The sequence below is a fragment of the Hipposideros armiger genome, unplaced genomic scaffold (genome assembly GCF_001890085.2).
Source record: "Hipposideros armiger isolate ML-2016 unplaced genomic scaffold, ASM189008v1 scaffold_425, whole genome shotgun sequence".
Taxonomy (NCBI): Eukaryota; Metazoa; Chordata; class Mammalia; order Chiroptera; family Hipposideridae; genus Hipposideros; species Hipposideros armiger.
Window position 1 is genome coordinate 1,633,743 of NW_017731775.1, and position 25,282 is coordinate 1,659,024.

At 36.9% G+C, this 25,282-nt stretch overlaps 1 protein-coding gene across 2 annotated transcripts in view; it reads right to left on the reverse strand.

The window, feature by feature from the left end:
- Nucleotides 1-12,157: 12,157 nt before the first annotated feature.
- Nucleotides 12,158-25,282, reverse strand: part of XKR4 (XK related 4) — a 187,661-nt gene continuing 174,536 nt past the window's right edge. For both annotated transcript variants that reach the window (XR_002126448.1, XR_002126447.1), the window contains exon 3: nt 12,158-20,272. The gene's annotated coding sequence lies outside the window, so the exon portion shown is untranslated. The remainder of the gene's footprint in view (nt 20,273-25,282) is intronic.

Consider the following 25,282-nt stretch of genomic DNA (forward strand, 5'->3'; position numbering starts at 1 on the left):
TTTTTATGCTTGCTATGTCTTTGTTGAAGTTCTCACTAAGCTCCTTGAGCATCTTTATAATCATTGTTTTGAACTCTGTTTGGTAGATTGCATGCCTCCATTTTGTTTAGTTCTTTTTCTGGAGTTGTTTCCTGTTCTTTCATTTGGGATGTAGTTCTTTGTTTCCTCATTTTAGCTGCTACTCTGTGGTATTTTTCTATGTATTAGGTAGATATGCTATGTCTCCCAGTCTTGGCTGGGTAGCCTTATGTAGTATGTGCCCTGTGGAGGCCTGGCACAGTTTCCCTGGTCACCTGAGTGTGACACAAAGAGTGTCCCTTGTGTGGGTTGTGTGTGTCCTCTTGTTATATTGAGTTTTTTTGCTATTGACATGTCAATGGGTGGGATTGATCCCAGGCTGATTGGCTGTAAACTTTTCCTGCTGTACAGGAGGATTACTCCAATGAGTGGGTTTTGCCCTGGCAGGCTCTCTTGTTGAGACCACTTTTGTTTGTGCAGCTAGTGGGGCTAATTGGGTGGTGTTCTGTTGTGTTCTGAAGCCAACCTCCAAGTATGCTGGTTTGGGGGCCTCTTGGAAGAGGAAATCCAAGATGACAGAGTAGACAAATACTGTGCCTGCTTCTTTCCCTGAACACATTAAAATTACAACTGTTATAAAACAGTTAACCTGGGAAACCATCTGAAGTTTAGCTGAACAGAAGTTTTATAACTAAGGATACAAATAAGAAGCATGTCAAGACTGATAGGAAGGGTGGATACATGAAAAGAACTGGCCCCAAACATCCATGTGGTGGTTGAGAATCAGGAGGAATATTTCAACTGCGGAGTTTCTTCCACCCCTTGGAGGAGTGAGGGGCCCCAGCCCCACACCAGGCTCCCCAGCCCGGAGTACTGGTGCTGGGAAGAGGAGCCCCCACTACACCTGGCTGTGAAAAACAATGGGGATTCTTACCATATGGGTGGGACAGAAGGCTGCAGGAAACCAAGACGTCATCTTAAAGGGCCCATGCACACTCACTCACTCACAGGCACTAATCCTGGGCTCCAGTGGAGGGACAATGACTCAGGGTGTCAGAGGCATATGGTGGGCAGACTGATGTATGTGGCTGTGGGGCAAAGGCTGCAGGACAGCCACCAATTACCTTGTTTGGCATTGTCCCACGTAGCCAGCAGATAGGTGTCATCTTTCCTCTGTTGATCCATCCCCTACAGGGCCTAATCTGAATCTGAATTGGCCTGGTGAGCTCCACTGGGACCCCACCCTACCCAACTCTCCCAGTGCTGGAGGCATTTTCTTGAGCAGCCAGCCCTGTCTCCGTTGCACTCTTTCTTGGAAAATTATTGAAGTCTCTGGGCCCCAGGCGGGTGGCAACTGGGCTTCGTGTGCTCTGAGCCTTTTTCTGAGTAGCTCCAAGCTCAGCACTGACAGCAAATCAGAATCTAAATTAACCTGGTGACAACTTTTTCTACTTTAGTGATTTCCTGAGACCCTGTTTCACCCAACTTGCATACTGCACAAGACTTTATCGGTGGCTGAACCTTAAGGGAGCTGGCAGGTGGCAGTAGGCCGCAGCATGTCCTGGCTTTTTGCAGAGCTACCCCAGGCCCGATACTGGTGTCAGACATCCTAAGTTCACAGCATTGCCTCTTTAACGTGCCTCCAGGTTTAGCACAGGCTGCAAAAAACTGCAGATCTCTTTGTAGCTCTTATTGTGTCTTCCTTGGCTGGTCATAGGCAGTGGGTGATGTAAGCCTGCACCAGAGCCCTTAATTACCTCTTTAAATATTTTACCTCTAAATGCAGTCACATTCTGGGGTACTAGAAGTTAGGGATTTAACATATTCACCTGAGGGAGACTCAATTCAGCCTATAATACCTATCAATGAAACAGAATTGTCAATGGTTGCTTGAGGATGAATCAAGAAGAGAGAGAAATAAGTTTGAACCAGACACTGATTATTTTGTGTCTTTCTTGTACTGTACCCCTAGCCCCATTTCATCCCTACCTTCAAATTGTCTAGACCACCTCTCACCCTACCAATTGATGTGGTACCTGGAGAAACTCAGGAATAAAAGTTACTAGGAAGCCCAGAATTCTAGGTTGAGCTTAGGGATTAACAGACTGGGTTTGGCCATGCTCAAGATAAGAAAATTTGATAAGACAGGGAGGAAGCTGGCATATGCTTTATTCTGATATAGGTCAGCTGTTGTCACAAAAATTTTGTACTGTTATCTTGGGACTCTTCTCATGAAGTGCTGTGAAGGTTTATTTCAGAAACTTCTCTGTATATTTTATCATTATAAATCAGCCATATGAATCAGCCACAGCAAAATACAGCATCCCACTAGGTTTCTAACTCCCTGTTCCTCTTCTTCCACCTCACTGATATTTCTTCCAATTTTGATTTGCGTAGAGAAAGGCATTAATCAGCATTTATCTTCTTAGGTCCAATTTGAATATATTTCTTAAAATTTCATTAAATATCTAGTTCTGTTTAAAATTATTGCTCAAGTCAATTTATAAATAAAGGAGCTGCTATTTGCCAAGTTTGGCTGCATTAAATTGTCTAGATACTGAAACATATATGCTATGGGCATGGGAAAAAGTAGGGAAAAGCATTTGTGTGGATATTGTTTGAAATATTTTGGGATCAGCAGCTCCAAAATATAGTACCTGTACCTGTTACAACATTTCCAGGGAATTATTTTACCTGTCTTAAAAAAATATTTGCTGCTTTTGGCAAAGGCTTTGCTTTCTAATTGCCCTACATTTCTTTTCTTGTTAAAGACACATTTAACAGTTGAATCCATTATCTCAGAAATTAACAAAGACTTTACTTTTTTAGCAACTGCTTATCATTGCAGTGTTCTCAAGGAAGTATGTGTATGAATCCCAAAATCTGCTGTAAAAATGTTATCTATCTAATTAGGTGTAATTAAAAGAAAATATAATTTTGGATTAGGGGATGGAGGGCTGTTACAAATTTCTATGGACTGAATTGTATCCTCCCAACATTCATATATTGAAGTCCTAATCCATAATGTGATAGTATTTAGAGATGGGGCCTTTGGGAGACAAAATAGGTCAGATGAGGTCATCAGGGTGAAGTTCTCAAGGAGAGATTAGTGCCCTTCTAAGAAGAGACCAGAGAGCTCACTTTCGCTCTCTATGACTGAGGAAAGGCCATGTAAGCACACACTGAGAAGGCAGCCATCTACTAGCCAGAAAGTGGGTTCTTACCAGGAACTGAATCTGCCAATACCTTGATCTTAGATTTTCCAGCTTCCAGAATTTTGAGAAATAAACATCTGTTGTTCAAGCTACCCAGTCTATGGTAGTTTGTCATAGCACACTGAACTGATGAAGACACAAATATTCACACATGATGATCATATTTGAGGACACTCCATAGTTCTAAGCTTTCTGAACTTCAGGGTAGGGAAAGAATTCAGTCCATTTGAAAAACAGACTCTATTCCTTATTATTGCAAACCTAAATGATGACCAATCTGTCTGTGCTGTCATATTGCTTTAACCCTGTTATTAAAATTAAACCATAAATCAGCAATTTGGGATTGAAATTTCTTTGTGTTTTATGTGCTTGGTCCTTTGTGAGGCAATGGGCACGTAATGGTTAACAAGACACATATGGTTCCTGACATCATTGCACTTATGGTTGTTGGGGAGACAACAAGAAAATAGACAATTATAATGACTAGTGTTCTGAAGGCAGAAGGACAGCATATAATGGGTCATCTGGAAAGTCATGAAATATTTTTCTATGTTTTTCAATTAAAAAATGCGTCATGATTTTCCCAATGACCCAATAGTTGGAGCTCCAGGAGTCCCTGGAGGGAACGTGCAGAGAAGCTGATATTAAAGGTAGTCAGGAGCAGGAAATGTTAAAAGAGAAGAAAGAATTCCTGGTGGAAAACTGTTTGAGAAACTGAAAGAACTTCTTTGTGGCTAGAACACATAGTCAAGAAAGAGTGTCACGAGAGATGAACCTGAAAGAGTTACCCATATCTAGACTATGGAATTTAAAGTTTATTTTAAGGGCACTGATGAACCACTGAAGTTTAATGACAACAAACTTGATCAATATTTTCATTTTAGAAAGATTTTTCTGGTTTCTATGTGAAATGGATTTGATTAGAACAAGAAAGGAAGTAATGATACCCAATACCTGGAAAGGTTGTAACAATCCAAGAGAGAGATAATAGAACTGGGCAGAATTTAGAGATATACCAGGGGTGTCAAAAAAATTTTGAGAGATGTTATCTATGTATTACTTTTCAAAGTTGAATTGAATTACGGTAGCAATGTGTAGTATGACATTTGCTCAAAAGATAACATTCGCTCAAATGAATGCTAGCATCATTCATTGTACTTCAATTTTGACACAGTTTTTTTCTTTCTTAAAATGTGTATACATTTCTTTGGCAGCCTCTGTATATGAAGTAGACTCACTTTGGTAATCGACTGGGTGTTGTTTGGAAGTGAGGAGAAGGAAGAGTCAAGGAAGACATCCGGATATCTGGCTACTACATGCTGATGAGCTAGATCAAATAAAGTAGAGAAGGAAGGTATCAATTGGACTTTGTCATAAAAAAGTCTGTGAGAAGCTTGGTGACAGTCATCCCAATGGCCTGGTGGCAAGACTGAAGTGGCCTGAAGAGTAAATGGAAGTTGCAGCAGTAGAGCTAACTAGGGAGAGCTATTCTTCATTGGAGTACTATTCACTGAAAGACACCATTGCCCATTTGCCATTTAGTATATATGAATAGTTGGGAGATAATGATGTGGGGAAATATAAAAAATATCATGTTTCCATGCTTCTGGACTTCCAGAATGAGGATTCTATGGATTGATGACGTTTCTCATAGTATTTTTATAGGTTGGGGTGAGGTTGGGACGGAGGGCATATTTGATAGCTCGTCACTTCTGTCATTCCAACATTATTGTGCAAAACCAGAGGGGTCCAAGTAAGCAAATAAGCAAACACTTACATATCAGAAGCTCCAAATCACTGTTTATTGCCTTGAGTTGAATTGAAAATAAAGAAATCAGTCTTCATGGAACATCTGATCAACCAATTCTCTTGGCCTGATCTCAGTCCTAATGAGGTTCCTGTACGGCATGTGTGTTCCTCCTCTGGCCTGACTGTCAGGAAGCCCCTCTATTTAAATCCTCAGCTCGTTAATTCAGTGTGATTCCTGTCACCCTACTGAGTTTGACCTTACTCTCTGCTCTTGATATCCTGATGTTGGTATGCCTCTTTCTGACCCAGTTTTGATTCTGCCCCCTGATTTTCATGAACCTCTCAGGACTCTGCCTTTTCCCAGAACTTCTCCATGGTCAATCTGCATATCTTGCTGTGTAGACTGTGGGTTTTCTGGAGAGATTTACGACTGGCACGATTCAGGTTTGATCGCATAAGAAAATGGAAAGCAGCCTAATTCACTTCTTAGCTTTTTGTTTACCTATTAGTTACTCACTTCATAATCATAGATTGGGAAGGCCCAGACATTTTAGTTACATGTGTTTTTGAATGGTCTCCGCAAGATATTTTTAAACCGCACAGGAAGTTGAAATTTTGGGGTAGGGAAGATAGTTAGGCCAGGGAATGCAAATAAAAGTTATTTCAGTGGTTCCAGACAGAAATAAGTAAATTTAGTAGTGTAATGCGAGAGACGATAAAGAAGTGAAATTAGAACAGTTGGGATAGATTTGAGACATTTCAATGCTATAATCAATAGAACTTGATGACAGATTGGGTATTGAGCAGGAAGGGGTGGAAACAATTGAAGATAACACTGAGATTTATAGCTTGGTGTGCCATTTACCCTGATGCTTAATGAATGAAGAAAAACTGTACATGATAATGACTTTAGTTCTTCATATGTTGAAATTCAGGTGCTTATGAAGTGTTGGGATAATGAAGTCTCATAAGAAGTCAAAATTATCTGTATTGGGTTAGGGAGACAGTTCAAGGCTAAGGATGAACAATATCAATCTACTTAGTTTTATTTACATGTTTTTTTTGCTTGCTTTTATGCTTCCAATTTTCAAAATAAATCAATCTGAGACAGTTTTCAAAGACCATAACATTTTAGAAAAAGAACATAAAATGAGGAATTCTCAGGGTGGAGTTGGCAATGGAGAACAGAAATGTAAGGATGTAAAAACCCAAAATCTGCTGCATACACACACAACATAAATATACACATGTGTGTGTACTTTTATATTTGTTAGAGGTAGGCTTCTCTGAGTTTCCTTTGAGCCAATGCAAAGAAGGAAACATTTGATTTACAGTATTCACATGATAGAAATGCTATATGAGGTTATAACTATCCTTAGTAGTGAGGTCTGAAAGACATTTCTTCTATGGGTTCTCATAAAGAGGGCCTCATGCAACCATAGAGAATAAGATTCTAAAAAATATCAAACAAAGTTAATAATCAGTAAGATGATATTTTTAAACGTCATTTAAAATAGGCCAGTGGCATAATACCCAAAGGCAGTATATTCAAAGCAATTGCTATGGTGAAGATAATGGAATCCAGGTTTACAAGCCATCTGGTTTCAACAAAAATAAAAAATATTATCTAGATCTAGAAAGATCACAGATTGTTGCCCATTGGCCATACCTGGTCAGTAGACTTTGTTTTTAGCATGTAGAATTTAAAAATTGAATTATTAAAAACATAACTCAGGAGTTTTTATATAAAAACCCACTTTTAATCTTATCTCATCTTATCTTATTTTATCTTATCTTATTTCATCTTATCGTTTTCTCTTGTTTTGCTTCTCTTGAACCATGAAAAGCCCTGGCACACGGGACCTGCCTTCTGTATGGCAGCTTTCTCTTTGGATGGGGAATGTGCTCTTCTGTTTGCCATAGTACTCACTTATTTACAATACTTGCCTGAGCCCTGTAGATATGAAATTTGCAACCTCTGATACAGAAAAAGATATAGACCACATGCCATTCAGGAAATCCTTAGTGTGTATTACTCATTATAAATTTAGATAACTAGTGTGCGGCAGAGAATATAAGGTTAATATACTATGACAAAAATTTGGAACACAGATAGTATATTTAGCGACATTTTTTAGAGTCAAGCCATACTTCAACAGCCAATTGCACTTGAGTTAAGGTTGATATCTTTTTATAGATTCAAAAGATTGTGCCTGAATGCAATATCACTCTCTGTTTACCCAGACGTGGGAAGAAGGAGGCCTGGTATGTAGGGTAAAAAAAGTTGCTCAGAAAACCATTTTGAATTCCCATCGACAGATGAAAAATTGTTAATAGAAACCCAAATGTCTACGTAATTGAGAATTTAACCTCAAATACATTAAAGTTGGTGTACCCCCCAAAATCATAATTTTGAGTAATGTCATTTTCTAATGATTCCTCCAATTAAACAAATTGTATCCTAGATAATTGAACATAATGACTTGCTACATATATTTAAATGTTGCTTAGATTTTGGAGAATATTTACAACACTTATGACCTAGATGTATAAATCTTAGTCTACTTAGTCAAAGGGTAATTAACTGGCAGGTTGTCTGTAAAGGCCTGACCTAGTTCGTGCCAGTAAAATAATTTCAGTGGAACACAGAATGTTTATTTCTAAATAAATGACTTGGGTAGGAAGAAAAAGGATGCATTCAATCTATCAAAAATAAACATTACCAGAGGGTAAGGGGGTAGGGGGGTGATAGATGAGGGTAAAAGGGATAAAAAATATGGTGATAGAAGAACAGACTCTGGGTGGTGAGCACACAATGTGATATCTAGATGATGTATTACAGAATTGTACACCTGAAACCTATGTAACTTTGCTAACAATTGTCACCCCAATAAACTTTAATTAAAAACAAATAAATAAATATTAGTTCATTAAGATGCAAGGTAAAGAGAAGGAGTAAGAGCAGAACACATTCTCATTTCACCCACTGGAAAGATTCACCAAGCAATACTTGATGGTGTTGACATTCACAGTAGTTTTGCATGTCTCATAAGAGGTGTCTATATTGAGTTTATACAGTCTATGAAGTCAAAGGGTAAGCAGAATCAATAATACTAACAAATAATCTTATGCAATTACTGACATGTTTCTCCTGAAGACAAAAACGAATGGACCAAGATCAGTAGTGAAATAACTGTACCCCAAAGCTCTTCACTTATTTTTATTTTTGAGAGTTAATTCAGTAACAGTAACATCTTTTAATTATTACTGTCTATTAGGTCATAGCCACTGTGCCAGATGATTCCTGTACAACATCTCTAGCTTCACCATAACCACTGTCCTTTAGATGAGAAAGAAAAGTTAGCTTTCAAGAATTTAACAAATTTGTCTATGGTAACATTCATTTATTCACCCCATTAAAAAAAACATGGTATAATGTCTACTTTGAAGAAACTTATACTTTTATTTTTTTGTACTGTTGCATGGGTAATGTAAAATTTGTAAATCCTTTCTTTAAGAAGAATAGAACAAAGGAAAAGGGAGAAGACAGGACGAGGAAGAGGAGGAGAGAGAGGGAGAGCCGGGGCAGAAATCTAGCGTTTTGGTTTTGTCTTGGCTGATTTCAGCACTATGGTAGGCAGCATAAAAATGGTCTCTGGAAAGATATAAAAGACAGGGGAGAGTAGACGAAGTAATGTCCTATAAATAAAGCAAAGAGTAAAAGAATTACAAAACTCAGGTGGTATTTTTAAGCCTTGGAGATAGATGTAGGGGTGTCTCCTTGAGACAGTAGCAAGGATGGTTGTCAATACAGATAGATTTTGATTTTCAGGAGGAGGGGCCAGATGCTATGTCTATCATTTTGGCTGTGAGATACAAAGGTAGCAAGGGCATATTTAGTCATATTTAGAGAAATGGTAAGGGAATTGCCTGGAAATGAGTTGAAGTAGTAATATTTTAAAGACAACACTGACATAATTAAATTGTTTAGATAATTGTTGGCTTTTGATTTTCTTATTTGACTGTGATCCCATTGCAGATAGTAGGGACTGTTATAATTTTGACACTATTGAATAACACACAAGTGGTTTCTTTGCAAGACTCCTTCAACCATCCTCGTTTCTGGCATGCATGTTTGAGGTGGCCATTTCTCATCTCTTTTAGTCCATTCTTTGATTGTCTGAAAACCCACGGCCTTTTCCGAAAGCCTTTCCATATCCAATCACTTTTTGTAAACTACCTCTAGGAACAAATTCTTCAGAGAAACTTTCAACTGCTCTCCTATACAATTACATCTTTTTCAAAAAATCTGTCAAATAAATTCAATTCACACCCAGCATAGTTGCCAATTTCATACTCACTGATCAACTGGTGTGTCAGACAAGACTAGTCTCAGGTAGCTGCGCCAATTTCTTTTTCTCAATATTCTTTGCTCATTATACCGTGGTTTGCTTGGTATTCTAATGTACTACTGTGTTTTTGTTTATAGTTTACAAATACAATTGTTTCTTCCTTCTTTATTTTCAAATTGAAGTTTTAACAATTAATATTGTCATTTAATAAAATAAAGACACTTTTAAAGTATTTATTATCTTTAGTTGTTACAGAGTGTTTCATATAAGGATGTACCATAGTTTATGTCTTATTGTTTGTTTTTCAGTTATTTCCAGTTTTCTCTGTTATAAACATCTTTGTATATACATTTTAGAATATTTGACTAATCTAGTAGGTTCACTATTTTTTCAGTTGATTCTTTTTTTTTGCAACTGTGTTTCTCTTTTAAGGGAAGTAATAGACACACACATACACACACACACCACACACACACACACACACACACACCCCTCCTTAGCTTACATCCTTATCGATTATTCATTCTCTCTCTCTCTCTCTCTCTCTCTCTCTCTCTCTCTCTCTCTCTCTTTCTGCCTCTTTCCCTCCTTTCCTCTCTCCCTCCCTCTAGCTCTATTTTATATTTGAAATAAAACTTAGAAAGTATTTCCTATCTCAGGTGATATATATACTTTTTGTAGTTGTACTTTTTCATAGTTATATCGTTAATCAATATGATCAATTTTGGGGTAAGAGATGTCACCAGTGGTAAGCTGGTTATCCTGTCTGTCTATTGAAGAGGCCACCCTTTTTCTATTTATGTAAAATTATCATATACTAAATTCATTAATCTAATATGTACAGATTCTATTTCTGGACTTTTAAATATATTCTTGGCTGGTAGCACACACTTATGTAACTTATAATAGGCCGGGAAGGCAAAGTTCCATTAATACTCTTATTTAAGAATGAAATACTTGCTTATTCTAATACTTTCATTCTTTCTATAAACTTTATAATCAGCTTTTCAAGTTGTAGAGCTTTGTGGCTTTGTTTAGAGTTACATGATGTTTCTAGATTATTAGGGGCAAACTGCATTCCTTATCAAATTAAATATTCTAATTCAGGAATTGATATGATATACTTTTTAAAAAAGTTCTCCTTAAATATAAATTTTATTTGTTTACAGATTACAGTAATAATACCTACTCATTGTAGAGAACATATAAAAATACAGGCACTTCTTCTCCTCCTTGTTTTTGGACCTCAGGTGGAGAGAGTTGAGATCATCATACTCCTTTTTGAGCTAATTGCACATCAATGGTCCCTGAACTGCTCCTTTAAAAGTCAGAAAAGGCTAACTGCTGCAACAAATACCCCAAAATACAAGTAGCTTAACTCAAGAGAAGTTTATGTTTTGCTCATGTCCATTTTGGTTCAGCCAGGGTGGTGTGGGAGCTCAGCTCCGTGCGCTGCTGCAAGGACCTTTCCACGCTGTGGCTCCTTCCCCACCCAGCTCTCATGCAGGCTGCGCTAGATGCTCCTAGTGCAGTCTGTACAGAGCTCTACTTTTGCTTTTTCCACTAAATAATATATAACTAGTGTATCTGGACTTATTTCCTTACTTGACTGTATTCTTTCAGAAGAAAATGTGTTTTATTCACAGTCATAACTCCAATACCATGCATGTCAAACAGTTGTAATTAAAAAAAAATGTTTGGGGCCGGCCAAGTGGCACATTGATTAAGAGCTGGCTTGGGACGCCAGAGGGCCCCGGTTCGGATCCCATATGTGAGGGACAGTGACACTGCCTTCCACAGCTAAGATGCTGAACAACAGCTCAACCTGGAGCTGGGTTGCTGTGAGTCCCCGGCGATGGCGTAGGCTGCAGCCCTTGCTGCAGTGGGTTGCCATGGGCTACCGTGTGTAGCCAGCAGCCAGCGTGAGCGGCCAGCAGCTGCAGTGAGCGGCCGTCCAGAAGCCGGCGACTGATCTGCCTGCCCGGGAAGAGCGCAATGATGGTGCCAACTTGGGCCAGTGAAGCAACGTCCTCCACAACTAGACTGAAGAACAAAAGGACAGCAACTTGTCTGTTCCCTTTCCCCCAATTCCCCAGCGCTGTTCCCATCTCCCAATTCCCCAGTTTAAAAAAAAAAATCTTAAAAAAAAAGTTTGTTAAAAATCATAGTGGAAAAATACAAACGTTTACAAAAAAGGCTGAAAGAAGTATATCAAAATGGTGAGCATCAAGTAATTTTTACATTTAGCATACATTACTATTATAGTCAGGACAAAAGAAAACTAATAAATTTAAAAAGAAAGAAGTGATTTCTTGAATTTTTTTTCATTTCTTTGTTCCTTCTAACAGTTTTATTTATCTGTTTCTATTTGTTATCCATGGTAGCTTCTACACTTATAGGCAGAGTTCATGCTATAGTTTCCTTTTGATATTTTACAAAGGAAGGCTTTTGTAAACCAGTAAAACAAAATGAACAAAAAATTTAGGATATTTTAAGAAAAACAATTATATAAAGCATAAATCTTAATTTTGTAGAAAAATAAGGCACTTAGACGCATCATTTTTTTAAAGTATGTTTTTTCATTGACTTTTTTTCCTTTTATTAATGCTAAAACAAATTATTTTGGTTTTTAAGCCTCTTTGTGATCTGAAACATCTCTTTGTTTTTACAGTGGTTTTAGGGACACATTCTTCAGCACTTTTCAGATATAAATAAGTAAAACATATCCTAGAAATCTATATAATTTAATTTTAAATTTAGTTCAGATTTGACAATCTCATTTCTGTTTATTTTTAGGTTTAAATCACATTGTCTTGGGACTATGTTTTTGAATATGCCTTCTCCTCCTATCTTCCGATCTTAGACCCCCAGTGTCCTGCTCTTTCTAGACTTAGAAAGAATCAGGGACTCAGACTTCTTTTAAAATGACCACAGTGTACTTTATTTAATGATTTTGGTACCTTGTGTTGCAATAAAATAAAAAAAAATCTACAAAATCCAAATATATAAAATTTCAAGTTTTTTTTTAAAAAGTTTTACAAGAAAAATCATGTAACCAAGGAAATTTGTTCATTATGAAGCACTACTTTCCACTTCATTTCATCACAAATTGCAACTTACTTAACAGACCAAAATAACCATGGTACTGTAGTACATCAAATACTCCACATACTGTGCTTTCCACTAGAGCACATGGGATTGTGGCCCAGAGACAGTGGCCTCTAGCCAATAAAGACACTCTTACACTCTGAATGCTAAAGGAATGTTTGGATACATGGAGTTTGAATATATATATATATATATATATATTTACAAGAAGGAAAAAAATTAATAACTAGTTTAATTCTTCATTTCAAATAAAATTCCAAATACATTTGTACAATGTTCACAAAGTAAAAGCACAAGAACTGCCAAGATTATCATTCGGGTCCAGGCACTGTGCTCGTACTGGGGGAAATGTCTACACCATTCCCTAAACACACACACAGGGTCTCTCAGACCTTATTTCTGTAATGGTCACAGGAGAGAGAAACACAGGGATGGCAATTCCGCGTAATCAGAATGTCATGCAGAGAGTTGACAACAGGGAACTGAGAAATGATTTGTCCATTCTCTTCAGTTTGCTGTTCATCTGCCACCTGTTACATTTTCTTTTCAGAGATAGATTTTAAACGAAAAAAAAACAAACAGAACAGGGAAAGGAGCACAAAATGTTTAAGGCAAATTAAGCAAATATAGAGCAGCTTCCCTTGGTGTTGAGTGGAAGTGAGGATTTTACCCCAAATTGAATTTAGAAACAAACGAACAAAATGAAGTACAACCTCTGAGGCTGAGTTGCTTATGTCATATACAAATTTTTGAAAATTGCTTTGCACCAAGTATCCTTTTGAAATTGTAAATAAAAAAATTGTTGGTTACAAAGTGCATGATTTCATGTTTCTAAATTAAACAACAGTAGCTGAGGTAGTTAGATGTGAAACTTACTTAAAATAACTGGAGAATGAAGAACAAATGTCAGTAGCAAAAATCCTTGTCATTTGGAAGCAGGTTTACGTTTTACAGTGGTATAATGCTGAGCAAAATGCTTCTGTTTTCCTATTAGATATTATTAATTTAACCAGAATATTAGTGGTAATAGTATTTGTTTCCAATTTGCTTGCTTGGTAAGATGTCTGTACAAAAGAAGTCTGTATCCCCAGCAATTTTGTTTATAACTCATGCTTTCATCATTTCCTCATTGAAGCTATAACATAAAGTGGCATTAGTTATTATCAACAGAAACTTCTGATCTAAACTGTAAGAAGAATTTAGTAAAAACTGAGAAAATAATAGGAAGGATGATTTTGTGCTTACTTGTACAGCATTTTTGTCTTAGCTCTAAATTCATTATTCTATTTGGCTTTAAAGGGGGAGGGAACCTCTGGCTCACTGGTTACTCTCCTTGTTCTGAGAATGGGAAAAACCAAATTTGCGTATCCTCCATCATCATCATCATCATCATCTCTCTCTCTCTCTCTCTCTCTCTCTCTCTCTCTCTCTCTCTCTCGGCTACTTCCTGAACTGCCTGGTAACTGAGAAGAAAAGCAGGAACAATTTGGTAGAGCAAGGTTCTCATCCAAGGTCCTCTCTCTTCCTGCCTGGCCTCTTTACTAAAGAGAGGCTTCAGATGGGACCTTCAATAAGCAATCGACCAAAAGCTCCATTTTTCAGCTATTTCATATCATCTAGATATGAAAAGAGAGTCACTTCTTTTGAGCAAGAGAATTTTCCATGTTTGTTTGTTTTTTTAACCATTTGTTTATGGGATAAAATATTAACTGGAAGTAGTCATGAAAGTTGACAACTACATTTAAAAAAGCATCACACGCATGAGGATTACATAATGACGGCTTCACGGCTGTGTAATCACATTTATCTTTGCTAAAAACTAGTTTTCTAAGAGTCCCTTATTTTCAGGGAAGACTCGGGAGAGTTTCATGGGGGCTGGAAAGTCTTAAAAAGAGTAAAATACATGGGGCATTCGAATGTCTTTTCCCCCGGTAATTAGATGTATAGCTTATGTCTAATAACATGTTGTCTCCCCTTGATTTTTCTTCTAAAATTTAGATTCTACCATTTCAAAAAATTGTCCAGCTCTAACACTGTTAGGTTTTGTTTTTGCTCTTTTGTGGTAAAATCTCACAACCACATATTCTGTCCACAGCCCTCATTTCTTCCCGGCTAGTCCACCTGAAAATTGTCACGCCTTTTCCTACTTCCAGGCCCTTGCATCTAGTCAACTTCGGTTTTCTTGTGCAAAAACAAAGGAAGGACATGGATATTTCCCTACATAGCAATAAGGATTTTCTGCCACACTTTTGATTGTAAAAGTATTGATGCTAGGAACTGGAAAAAAAAATCAGAGAATTCCAAATTATTCTGACTCACTATTCTCATATTTTGAATCTAAAAAAATAAAAAGACTTATCTTAAGTCTGGCATGATGACATAATTTTTTTAATGGATCAGGTTAATTGCCTAGGTTAGATTCATGCTTCTGAAAGCTTAATACCATGCATTAGAAATGTTCAACCAATCTGAAATTTTAAGCCTTTGATATACCACTGCCAACTAGATTTTGGAATCCAGAAAAATTGTGTTGAATGTATACATTATGTCAACTCCAGGTACAACATGATTTTAAACCCACTTATCAAGATAAACTTTCTGAAAACTTATTTCATATTTTCAAGAGCATGCACATTTGTTTTGCAAAGGAATATAATTATTAAATAAGGGCAGAATGATAATATTTATGTACAACAACTTTGCTTCATGAAGTCATATCATTAAAACATTATCTGCATTGTTAGTATAGTTCATGGGTGTATTCTTACTATACAATATTGCCTCCATGTCTCAAAAATGACAAATCATGTTATTTAGCACTAGTTATTACCAGGACTAGCTATTAAAGCAAAAGAAAACATGTTACTTTGAGGGGAAGTTTTCCAGGATAATCTTGTGGTGCTTTTCCCACCCTTTGTCCTTTAGCAGTACTCCTATCTGTGTACATGTAAGCATATATGTATATGTGTAGCTGAAGCCCTTGTGTAAACACTTCTTTGAAATATTTAATACATATTTATAATCTGAAAAATTAATCAACTCAGGAGTTCCAAGTAGAAATAAAGCTTTACATTCTTTCACTGGGTTGTAAAGGGAGAGATATATCATGTTAGGGCTGAAAGAGGATCTCACTGTAAACAACACAAAAATCTAATTTCAGTAGGATCTATTAAAAATGTTCCCTCCTGGTAGTGAGCGTTCCAGAATACCACTTGGCAATTAGTATTGAACTCTGGTATCATGCACGCGTTCTGAAAAATGTAGCTTGGGATCAGGCATGCATGCAACCTCCTTACTCATCAGAAGGAGCCAAGTTTTCTGGACACATCTATGAAATGTTTTGTAAAATTTAGTTTATCTAAGAGGAAAACTGTCATTCTATATGAAGCTTCTTAATGTTTGTATGAAAGGAGTCAATTTTCTCATTAAAAAGTTGATAATTAAAACAAAATTCTATGTAGACCTTCGAAGAAAAAGTTTCACTTTCATTAAGCAATCAAGAATAATTACATGCCTCGTCTGGTGAGTTATTGCTGTTGTGTTTCTCAGCTGGCTCCACCTCCTTCACCATAGTCTATTCCAGGGCCACACACAGATCTCCTTTGTGCTAATACTAGTTATCAAGTGTCAGCATACTTTGAGAACTGCAATCAACCTTCACAACATCCCTATGAGGTAGGTAGATAAATATTATCTCTCTTTTACATATGTGAAAAATGGGCTGTAAGGTGAGATTCTGAGGCTAATGTGACTGACCAAGGATGAGGACTGGAGTGCTCAGAGTCCCAGAGTTCCCATCATTGAACCACACCCCTCTATGCCTTTGTCTCCAGAAAGAAATATATTCCATAGTGTAAAAAAATATTGTGTCATAGAATATATTTAAGTATATGTAAAACAGTCCTTATATTCAACACAGGGACTTTTAGTTTTTTAGTAAACCGTAAGTTCCAGTCAATTATCACATAATAAAAGATAACTGAAGAAAAACCAAGAACCTAATGTTTTTGTAGTTGCCCACTGATTGCCTCTTTATTGCAAATTCACCTAAACATTGAACTAAACATTCTGTCAATAACATGAAGGTAAAAAGATTTGGAAAAGGGTTTAGTGAAGTAAAAATCTCAAGGAAAAAGTAAAGTCAGATGGGTTTTGGGAGTAGCAGCTCTGTCTCCTGGAGCCTGTTATAAGACTGTGACTAGCCAACAAGGCCTGTCCTCGAAAGACTTTACAAAACACAATTAGCACAGAGCGATGACACCCAGTGGCTGGAAGCCTTTGGTACACAAGGTGAAGTATCTATTTGATTTCTGGGGAAACTTCTGCATCTGCTGGGTGGAGGGACCCAACAAGAAAGGGGACTGCCTGCCCATGAAGTCATTCTAAGTTGTCACTAAATATAGAATTTGACACAATCAAAACACTACCTAAGAACCTACAAACTTTCAGATTTTCTCTGGAAATCCTCTTATGACGTTTGCATAGCTGAATATCTTCCAGGGCTCTGTGTATCTGCTTGTTGTCAGTGCCGGAAGCAAGTTCTGCAACATAAGCGCACTTAAAAGAAAATTGGTCTGAATAGCTTGCCTGTTTTTCTGCCCAGCTTCAGAACAGTAAGTGAGGTAAGCACACAATTTGAGAAAATACACACGCTCACCAATCCAGAGCCGAATGAGATGAAACAAGGAAGAAACGTCCACAAGTAATCATAAATACAAGAGTTGTATGAATATCTCAAACTTTCCTTCCGGTAAGTGAATTTCCCTTCGATGTCATCTTTTTCTTTTTTCCTGTGACTACAAAGAAAACACTAATATTCCAATGTGTGATAACCAGTTAGTCCTTGGCAATCAAAATGACATCAACAATGCAAACCAAACAAAAGAAGTGTATTTTTTTTAATTTGGGAAAAATAGCTTTTACTTCTATAGACACCATGAAATTTGCCATGAAATAATTACATGAAGCAGTTTAAACTGTATTTACCATTAAAGGCATAAGAAATCCTTAAAATTAAAACTCTGATTTGAAGAATAAAAGTTAACAAATTTGTATATCCTTTGACAATTCTGTCAAGTAAACTTTGTGAATGATTAAGAGTATGTGAAGAGCAGAGAGGCAATTATAAAATAATGAAAGATTAAAAAAGGGCTGAATTAAAAGGTTTGCTGCCAGGAAGGGATCGAGTGGCAGGCCTCCAGGACTGTCACTCTGAAAGAGGTCTGCGGTGCAAAAACATCTGAATACACCCAGGACAGCCTCTCAAACCTCTCCCATTCATGTGTTTGCTGAAAGCAAATAAAAATTAAATAGCATTTGCTCTGCATTATTTATTTCTCTTTGCAGGACAAAGAGATTTTTAGCAGCAGAATATCATTACCCATAGATTACTGCACAAGAAAGTTAAATTATATTACCTATAACACCTGAGTATTTTCTGTCTCTCTAGTCAATACCAGACAACCAGATGAAAACTGCACGATTCAACGTCTGGATTTTCCCAAATATCCAGATGTTTGACATCACAAAGATCAAATTTGCTCCTTGAGTGACATACTTCTTCACTTTTCATTGGGATATTTGCATTTATGTGGACAGTCTTTATTATTTAATAACAACATAGTGTCTATTGCAGTTTAGTGAAGATGGTTTAGCAATCATCCAGAAAATTCAGATGTTGAAAGCCCCCAATGTAAAGAAATTCAGTAATGAGGAAAAATCAGAGCTTCAGGGCTATCAGTGGCCTAGTAGTTTTGTCTACATTGACAAATTGCTTAACTGTCCACTCTTTTTCACTTCCATTATTCTGAAAATTATTCCCACAAGAAATATTTTTCTAATTTGGGGATAGATGCACAGACTAGGTGATGGCAGAATCAAGATCTAAAAATGTTTAAACAATTCAGCTAATACTTGAAACCTAGTTTAATGAATTTGAACACAGGGGTTCTTGTGATATCATGGTATATTTACAATGGGGTGATGAGTAAGGCCATGGTAACCCTGAATCTCATTGTTGTTAACATGAGGGATAACTCAATGGTTCATGTTCTACAAGCAAGAGTACTTAAAATTCTTTAAAATATCTCATTTTATAATCCATCAGAAGCTCTTGGCATGCAGAGCCAGCTTGCGGCGTAGGGCCCAATGACCAAGAAGGACTGTCATGCGGGAAAGTTCCCTTAAGGATAGAGTTAGTCTCAGACATGAAACCACTGACATCTCTATCTTTCCACTTCAGTCATGCCTTGGCCTGTCATAAACAGACGCATCTTTTGTCATAGTGATAAAATGGCAGGGGCTACCGCAACTTCTGCTCTATAAAAAGGCAAATATTACTGATGAGCCACTAAGAAGTTTCCTCTTCAGTCACCACACCTGGACCTCTACATGAATTGAAAGCTTATGTCCCAATACCACTCACAGTCACTCTCGTTCATGAACTTACTTTAAGAGGATTGCTTATTGCTCCTGTGTCCCCACAGTCAACCAACTCATTGTACATTACAGAGTATCTTTGTGTCAATTTTGGCTTTGGAGTTCAGGAAATTAACATTTTCTTCGATTTGTTAGTTTTCATTGCCTTGCAATTGAAAATAAGTCACATGGTGGTAGGCCACTTTTTACCATTAAATTTCAGTGCTTGTGCCAAGAGCTAGTTTTGAAAAATGACTTGCCAGTGTAGGGGATGCAGCACAATACTGGCACCTGTACTGGGACTGTCGCTCAGTAGCTCTTGGTACATCTTGGAGATAATCACCAAGATGATCACTTAGGAAGAAGAAACATCTTTGAAACACAAGAAAAATGATCCCTGCTTCTTCTAATTTTTCTGTTAGATTGCTTATTAGATAACTCCAATGACTTTCACTCATTCATTTGGGGTTAACTCCTAGAATAGTTATATCAAAAGGTTAGACAGAAAACTTGATAAGAATGTATGCATGCCTGACTCCTCGCAAACTCTGAAACTATACTTCCATGTGAAGTAAATTCATTCTTACCTCGCAGCTCAAAGTTTTCTTTAAACAGAGAAGTGATTGGAAAAAAAACTCACAATTTTTAATTATGAGACTACCTGTTTACTTTTAAGTACATTAAGAATGTGAGATTGGTGATTTTAGACCTTACAACCAAGGTTTTGCAAGGGTCTGAGAAGCAACAGGAGAGCCAATTCCACACACAAATGAATCTCAGTTCGAAACTGGCAATGTCACCACCTAGGAAGGCAGGAGTAAAATTATTCAATAGCTACCGGTACATCTATGCAGTTTTTACCTCTGAAATGGAATTATAAATTCAGTTTTTATAAACTGGTTATTACAGTGCTGACGACAGTACTCTCAAGAAATGAAGGGCAGCAATTGTACTCAGAGAGATCAATCATTAAACAGATGACAATGATTTTTTTTTTTCGTTTCCAAACACAAGTAGATTTGTATCCATTTAAAGTAAGTCTTATGACCTAGTACCCATTCTCTGAGCTATGCAAGCCCCCAGGAATCCATTGACTTTTTTTTCCTTTTTTTTTTTCAAAGCAGTGCTTACTGGCCAAAACTAATGAAGTGGATGAATATTCATAGCATGAATGATGAGGAAGCAGGTAGCACGAATTCATTAGTGCTCTGCCTCACAGGGGTCTTTCTCTTCTGGCCTGGGCACATCACCGCACGACATGGAACGAAGTGCTCCTTTCCACTAACTGATTCATTTTCCCTTGCAGTAGCTTGGCTACAATATTACAAGTCAAGAATTTGCAAGATTAAAGGGTCTGTTGAATTAATTAACGCAAATCACCTTCAGTAAAGCTTGACAAGTTCCAAGATGGTTCTGTAAAAAAAAGAAGGAATCAGTGGCATCAGCAATATGCAGCTTTGTGACAGACCAGGCTTGCTTTCTGAGTGTGACTGGCTTGCTCGCCCACCCTCCCCCTTTCACAGGGCAGGAAGAGATTTCTTTCTTTTCACAAAACACCAAGCCTCTGATTCAGACCAAGGAAAATGTTTCACCCCAGGCTTTCAAAACATATTTCAGAGATCCATTTCCTTTTTCTATGTACAATACATTAGAAAGGATAATAAGGGGAAGTGAATATTTTAGTTGTTTGAAAGAAGGATATAAAATGACAATTCTTTGAGTAGCTGACAGGTCTCCTTTGGTTACAGGATGATGTGCTTTTGCTCCCAAGTTGAAGAGAATAAGAACTCACAGTGGGTTGGATAGAAAGTCACAGGTCACGGGTTAACTGCTGAGTCAATGCAGCAGTACCTAATACACCCAAAAAGAAGTGCTCAAGAATCACAACGGATTGAAATGCTTGTGTTGATTAAGACATGTTCTACCAGTTTGTAATCAAAATAGGAATTTCTTAAAATAATAAAAACCTGTAATATATTTTCAGCACACTTAGGGGTGTTTTACTGATAAATGAATTAATTTGAAATAATTAAGAATTAATTTGAAATAAATAACTCCATGCCAGAATACTACTAGAACAGTAAATTAAATTAACTGAAACACAACATCTCCATTTGTTAATATTTGTAGCATTTAAATGAAATAAGAATTTGATTAGTTCTATTTTAATGCAAATCAAACAAGAGAGAGAGAAGGGGGCCACCAGTTTAATTTGGTAGGTGGAAGTATAATAAAAATGGGGAAACCTTACATTTTCTGAAATTCTAGTAAGAGTAGGTGACAGGCTTCAATAATAACACAAGAGAACATTTTGTGTTGGTACTATGCTGGTAATATTTGCTTACCAAGTTGATTAATTAGTTTTTATGTTGATCTGTTTTGTTAACCATGATTTTTGCTCTGCAAACATCATATCAGTAACTATTGGATTGTCAGAAAAGTCATGACACATTTTTGCAATGAAAAACATAGAAAAAATATGTCATGAATTTTCCAACAACCCAATATACTCTTCTTGTGTGGTGCAGTGGCTAAAACAGCAACAGTCATCAGGGTTGTGAACCACCAATGGTGGCATAAACCTAGAAATCATGCCTGGGATCTCGCACCATTATTAGGTCAACTGTTTTATTGCTGTTTAATGGGACTCAACAAGGAATTCTTTGAATTATTCTGTGCTTGTAAAAATTAACATGCTTTTTTTCTCTCTTTTGTTTTATTCCATAGAGGACCTATGGGTTTACACATTCCCTAACCAGAATTATTCACTTAGAGAAAATTAGTTATGCAAGTTAATAGTTATCTTTAAACAATAAACTCCTTAGATCTCTGAGAAGCCAGTCACTCTGGGCCATATGTAGGAGAGACTCGGATTGGGTGTAACCCAGCATGAGGATCCACGCAGGTTGGGTCTGGTTGTCTCAACTCCTGATGGCAATGCAACACAGGGCTGCTCTTCTGGGAATCAGAAGTATGGCTTAAGCCAACTTCCCAGGTTACATACAATAACTGAAGTTCATGCCTGGAAATTTGTTATTCCTAAATAACTGCTATGCTGGAGACATTGTAAGTGCTAATGAAGGATGTTTCCTGAATATCAGAGAACTGGCCTATTCGAAACTTCTTCAGGCATTTTAGAGGCATCCTAATTTCTTCTTAAAAGAAATTCTCAGGAATACCCCCCAAATTTATTCAGTGATGATTGTTTTGAGTCAAATACTATATGCCAAGAGAGTATTCTCATTTTTGTTGTTGCTGTTGTTGTTGCTATGTGACCGTGATTTAAAAATATCTAGTGCTGGAATGGCATAAAAACATTTATAAAATTTCTTTTTATAGGCAGTCATCCATTGTTGATTTATCTCTGATTTATATCATTACCTTGTGTTTGTCATTGTGTTTGGCAATTGTTAATTGTGAGGCTTACATAATACAGTCTTGGAAAAGCTTATGTTTCTTTATTGTTCTAGTATAGAATTAAATGTAGATATTAAAAAGAAACGCAGTGTGGTAGAGAAGAAAAGAGGTAGCGCTGAAGTCAAAAGACTCTTATTCTGCTACTATTGTAATAACCAAGTGTGAGTTGCTGGAATGCAAGATTGCTTTTGTACTTGACTATGTATTGGCCATCAATACGAGTCATATAACTTAATAAGATTTGCTTAAATCTTATCAAAGCAAGAAGATAGATGATTGTTTGCATTTTTAATATGTTAAATTCAGATTGATTATCGTCAGGGTTGAGAAAATTTTTGGTTTATTATTAGCTACCTTTTTAGCATCAGTTCAAACATCACACACAGCTTACTATACAACATCATTGAATGGGTTATAACTCTGTTTCCTGTAGAGCACAGACTTGTTACATTGAAGGTGAGGAGAGAGATGACACATTATTTTATATGTTTATATTTTAAATATTTGTTGAATTGCCAACAAATATTTGGCAAACATTTATTATGTTGTTTGCATCTACCCTTTCAATCTAAGATAAGGTTCCTACAGTTCTATGATGGGTCAAGCTAGTGGTATGAAAATCTTTCTAAATATTAAATCTTGTGACCTGCAAGATGTTAAATAAATAAAATTTAGGGAAAAATTATGGCAATGAAATAAAATAATGTCACTTCAAAGATTTGTTGAAGACTTCCTTCCTTCCTTCCTTCCTTCCTTCCTTCTCTCCTTCCTTCCTTCCTCTCTCTTTCATTCAGGTTCTTTAAAGTAGGTAGTGGCATTTAGCTATTTTTCAGCCTGCCTTACAGGATGACAATAGCATATATGTATAGAATACAAGAGAAGAACCATCAGGGTTAATTTATATATATTACTTACTTTAGTGTAGAATAAGGCCATGAAGAAGGAAATTTGTCTGGGATGGAAGAGTAGCATTTATCTGCCTAGTAATTCCCTAACGCAGGGTTTATAGTAAAATTCAGTTAAAAGGGGACAGAGACTTCCATTTCTCATCACTGGCTTCTTTATTTTTAACTTTTCATTTTGAAAGTCATTTTTGACTTTTTTATTTTTCAATTACAGTTGACATTCAAGAAAAGATATCTTTGACTTTTAAATGAATTTTTTGGAAAACTTTGATCATCAGATTATGATTTTGTTTCTCTTAAAACCTTGCCAAAACAGAAATAGATTCTGGTGGACAATATTCTTTGGTCTTCTAGGAGAATTTGTGATTGTTAAAAGTTGTGTAAGACACTCAGCTCCACTTTTTCCTAGCTGTGGGACCTTTGGCATTTGTTAATATCGCTGAGCTTAAGTTTTGTTATCTGTAAAAGGTACTTAGCTCATAGATGTTTGTAAGGATTAAATGAGATCACGTATATAAAGCTCTTTAGCACACACTAGGCACATGACAAGCTCTCCATCATGGAAAGCTTCTCTCAATATGGGGAACGGAACTGCAAGAAAATCTAAGAGGAAAAAAATAACCAAAGCAAAAATTTGATTTAGCTAGTGTTCTGACATGTTATGTCAGTATATTAGTTATGTCAGTAAAATATTTTAGCAAAAACAATTAGACACTTCAGGGACATTAAACCACTCCTTATTTAGCAGAACACAGGCCACAAAGGGTTGACTGAAGGTTTACATTTCTGGGCTAGATCGTTGCATACGATATAGCAAAAGCCTGATTTTTTTTTCTTGTGGAATTTAGAGAAAGAGCTTCAGATGGATGGTGAAACAATATGATACCTCAAACACTCAAGGGAGAGTTTCTGACCTCTCCTTTCTGTGGGCAAGTGGCTGTTTGCCACTTCTTCTGTCTGGCTTTCTGCTGTGAGAGCAGATTGTGTGAGAGCTAGCCTAATTGCTACAATTGGCAAAATTAAATGGCTCATCATGTTTTTATATATTTCCACCCACATTCCACAGAGTTTTACTTCTGAATGAGTAATTATACTGTTGAGGCTGTTGACTCAGGCTTATATTGGGCCTTTCCATGTGCCCATTTTTAGGATAGCAACTGGACAAGACACCTGTCCATAGAGAGAACACTGCAGTGGACAATGTAGACTGCCTGAGTGAGGAGAGGAGAAGCAGCCTGACTGTGAGATCATTTCACAGCCACGCAGGTAAGGGTCAGAGACCCGGAAATGGGAGTGGGGATGGGGGTGGGGTGGGGGTGGTGGGACAGGGTAACAGCCCATCCTTAGCCATTTTGAACCGCTTCAGCAGTAACACCCGTTTTCAGAGGTCACAAGCTGACAGAAGCCATCATTTTGATTGTTTTCAAAAGTGACATTGAATTGCTGAAGATAAATGAACATGAGTTGATCTGCATCCATCACTGAAATTACAGAAACAACCACTTCAGTCCTGCTGCGTTTTCACCATGCACTTCAACCATCCTCTCAGCTATATTTCTGAAAGGCAGTCTGAGCTATTTTTAAAAAGGCTTTAAGGACTTCTCCTCAGAATCATAAAAATGCAGGCATCTCCTTCAAGCTTTATATAGAAACTGAAACGGCTTGGGAAAGATGTGTGAGAATGCAGGGGAACACATATTTAGTCTAGAAAATGGTCCATTAGAAAAAAATAACCTCTGGATTCTCGTCTAAACATTGTGTCAGAATTTCTTTCCACCGAAATGGCATTCCGTTCATTTAAAGGCCAGTGTGCAACCTTACACAGTTCTGGTAAGACATCAGAGGTTTTCTGGACTCAATTCAATCAATTCAGAGAAAGAAACTGAAATGACTCAAAACTATTCTCTTCAGCTGCTTAACAGATGAGATCCTTAAGGAGTGATAAAGCTCATTCAAGCTAAAGTGCTAAATTGTATCTAGGTATTACCAACTGATTTTCACAGGTGCGTTGATGTCTTATAGACAGGTATTGTAAGCTTGGGCTGATGTTGAAAACGGATGAAGGAAAAGCTTTTTATCTAAAAGTTCATGTGTCAATAAC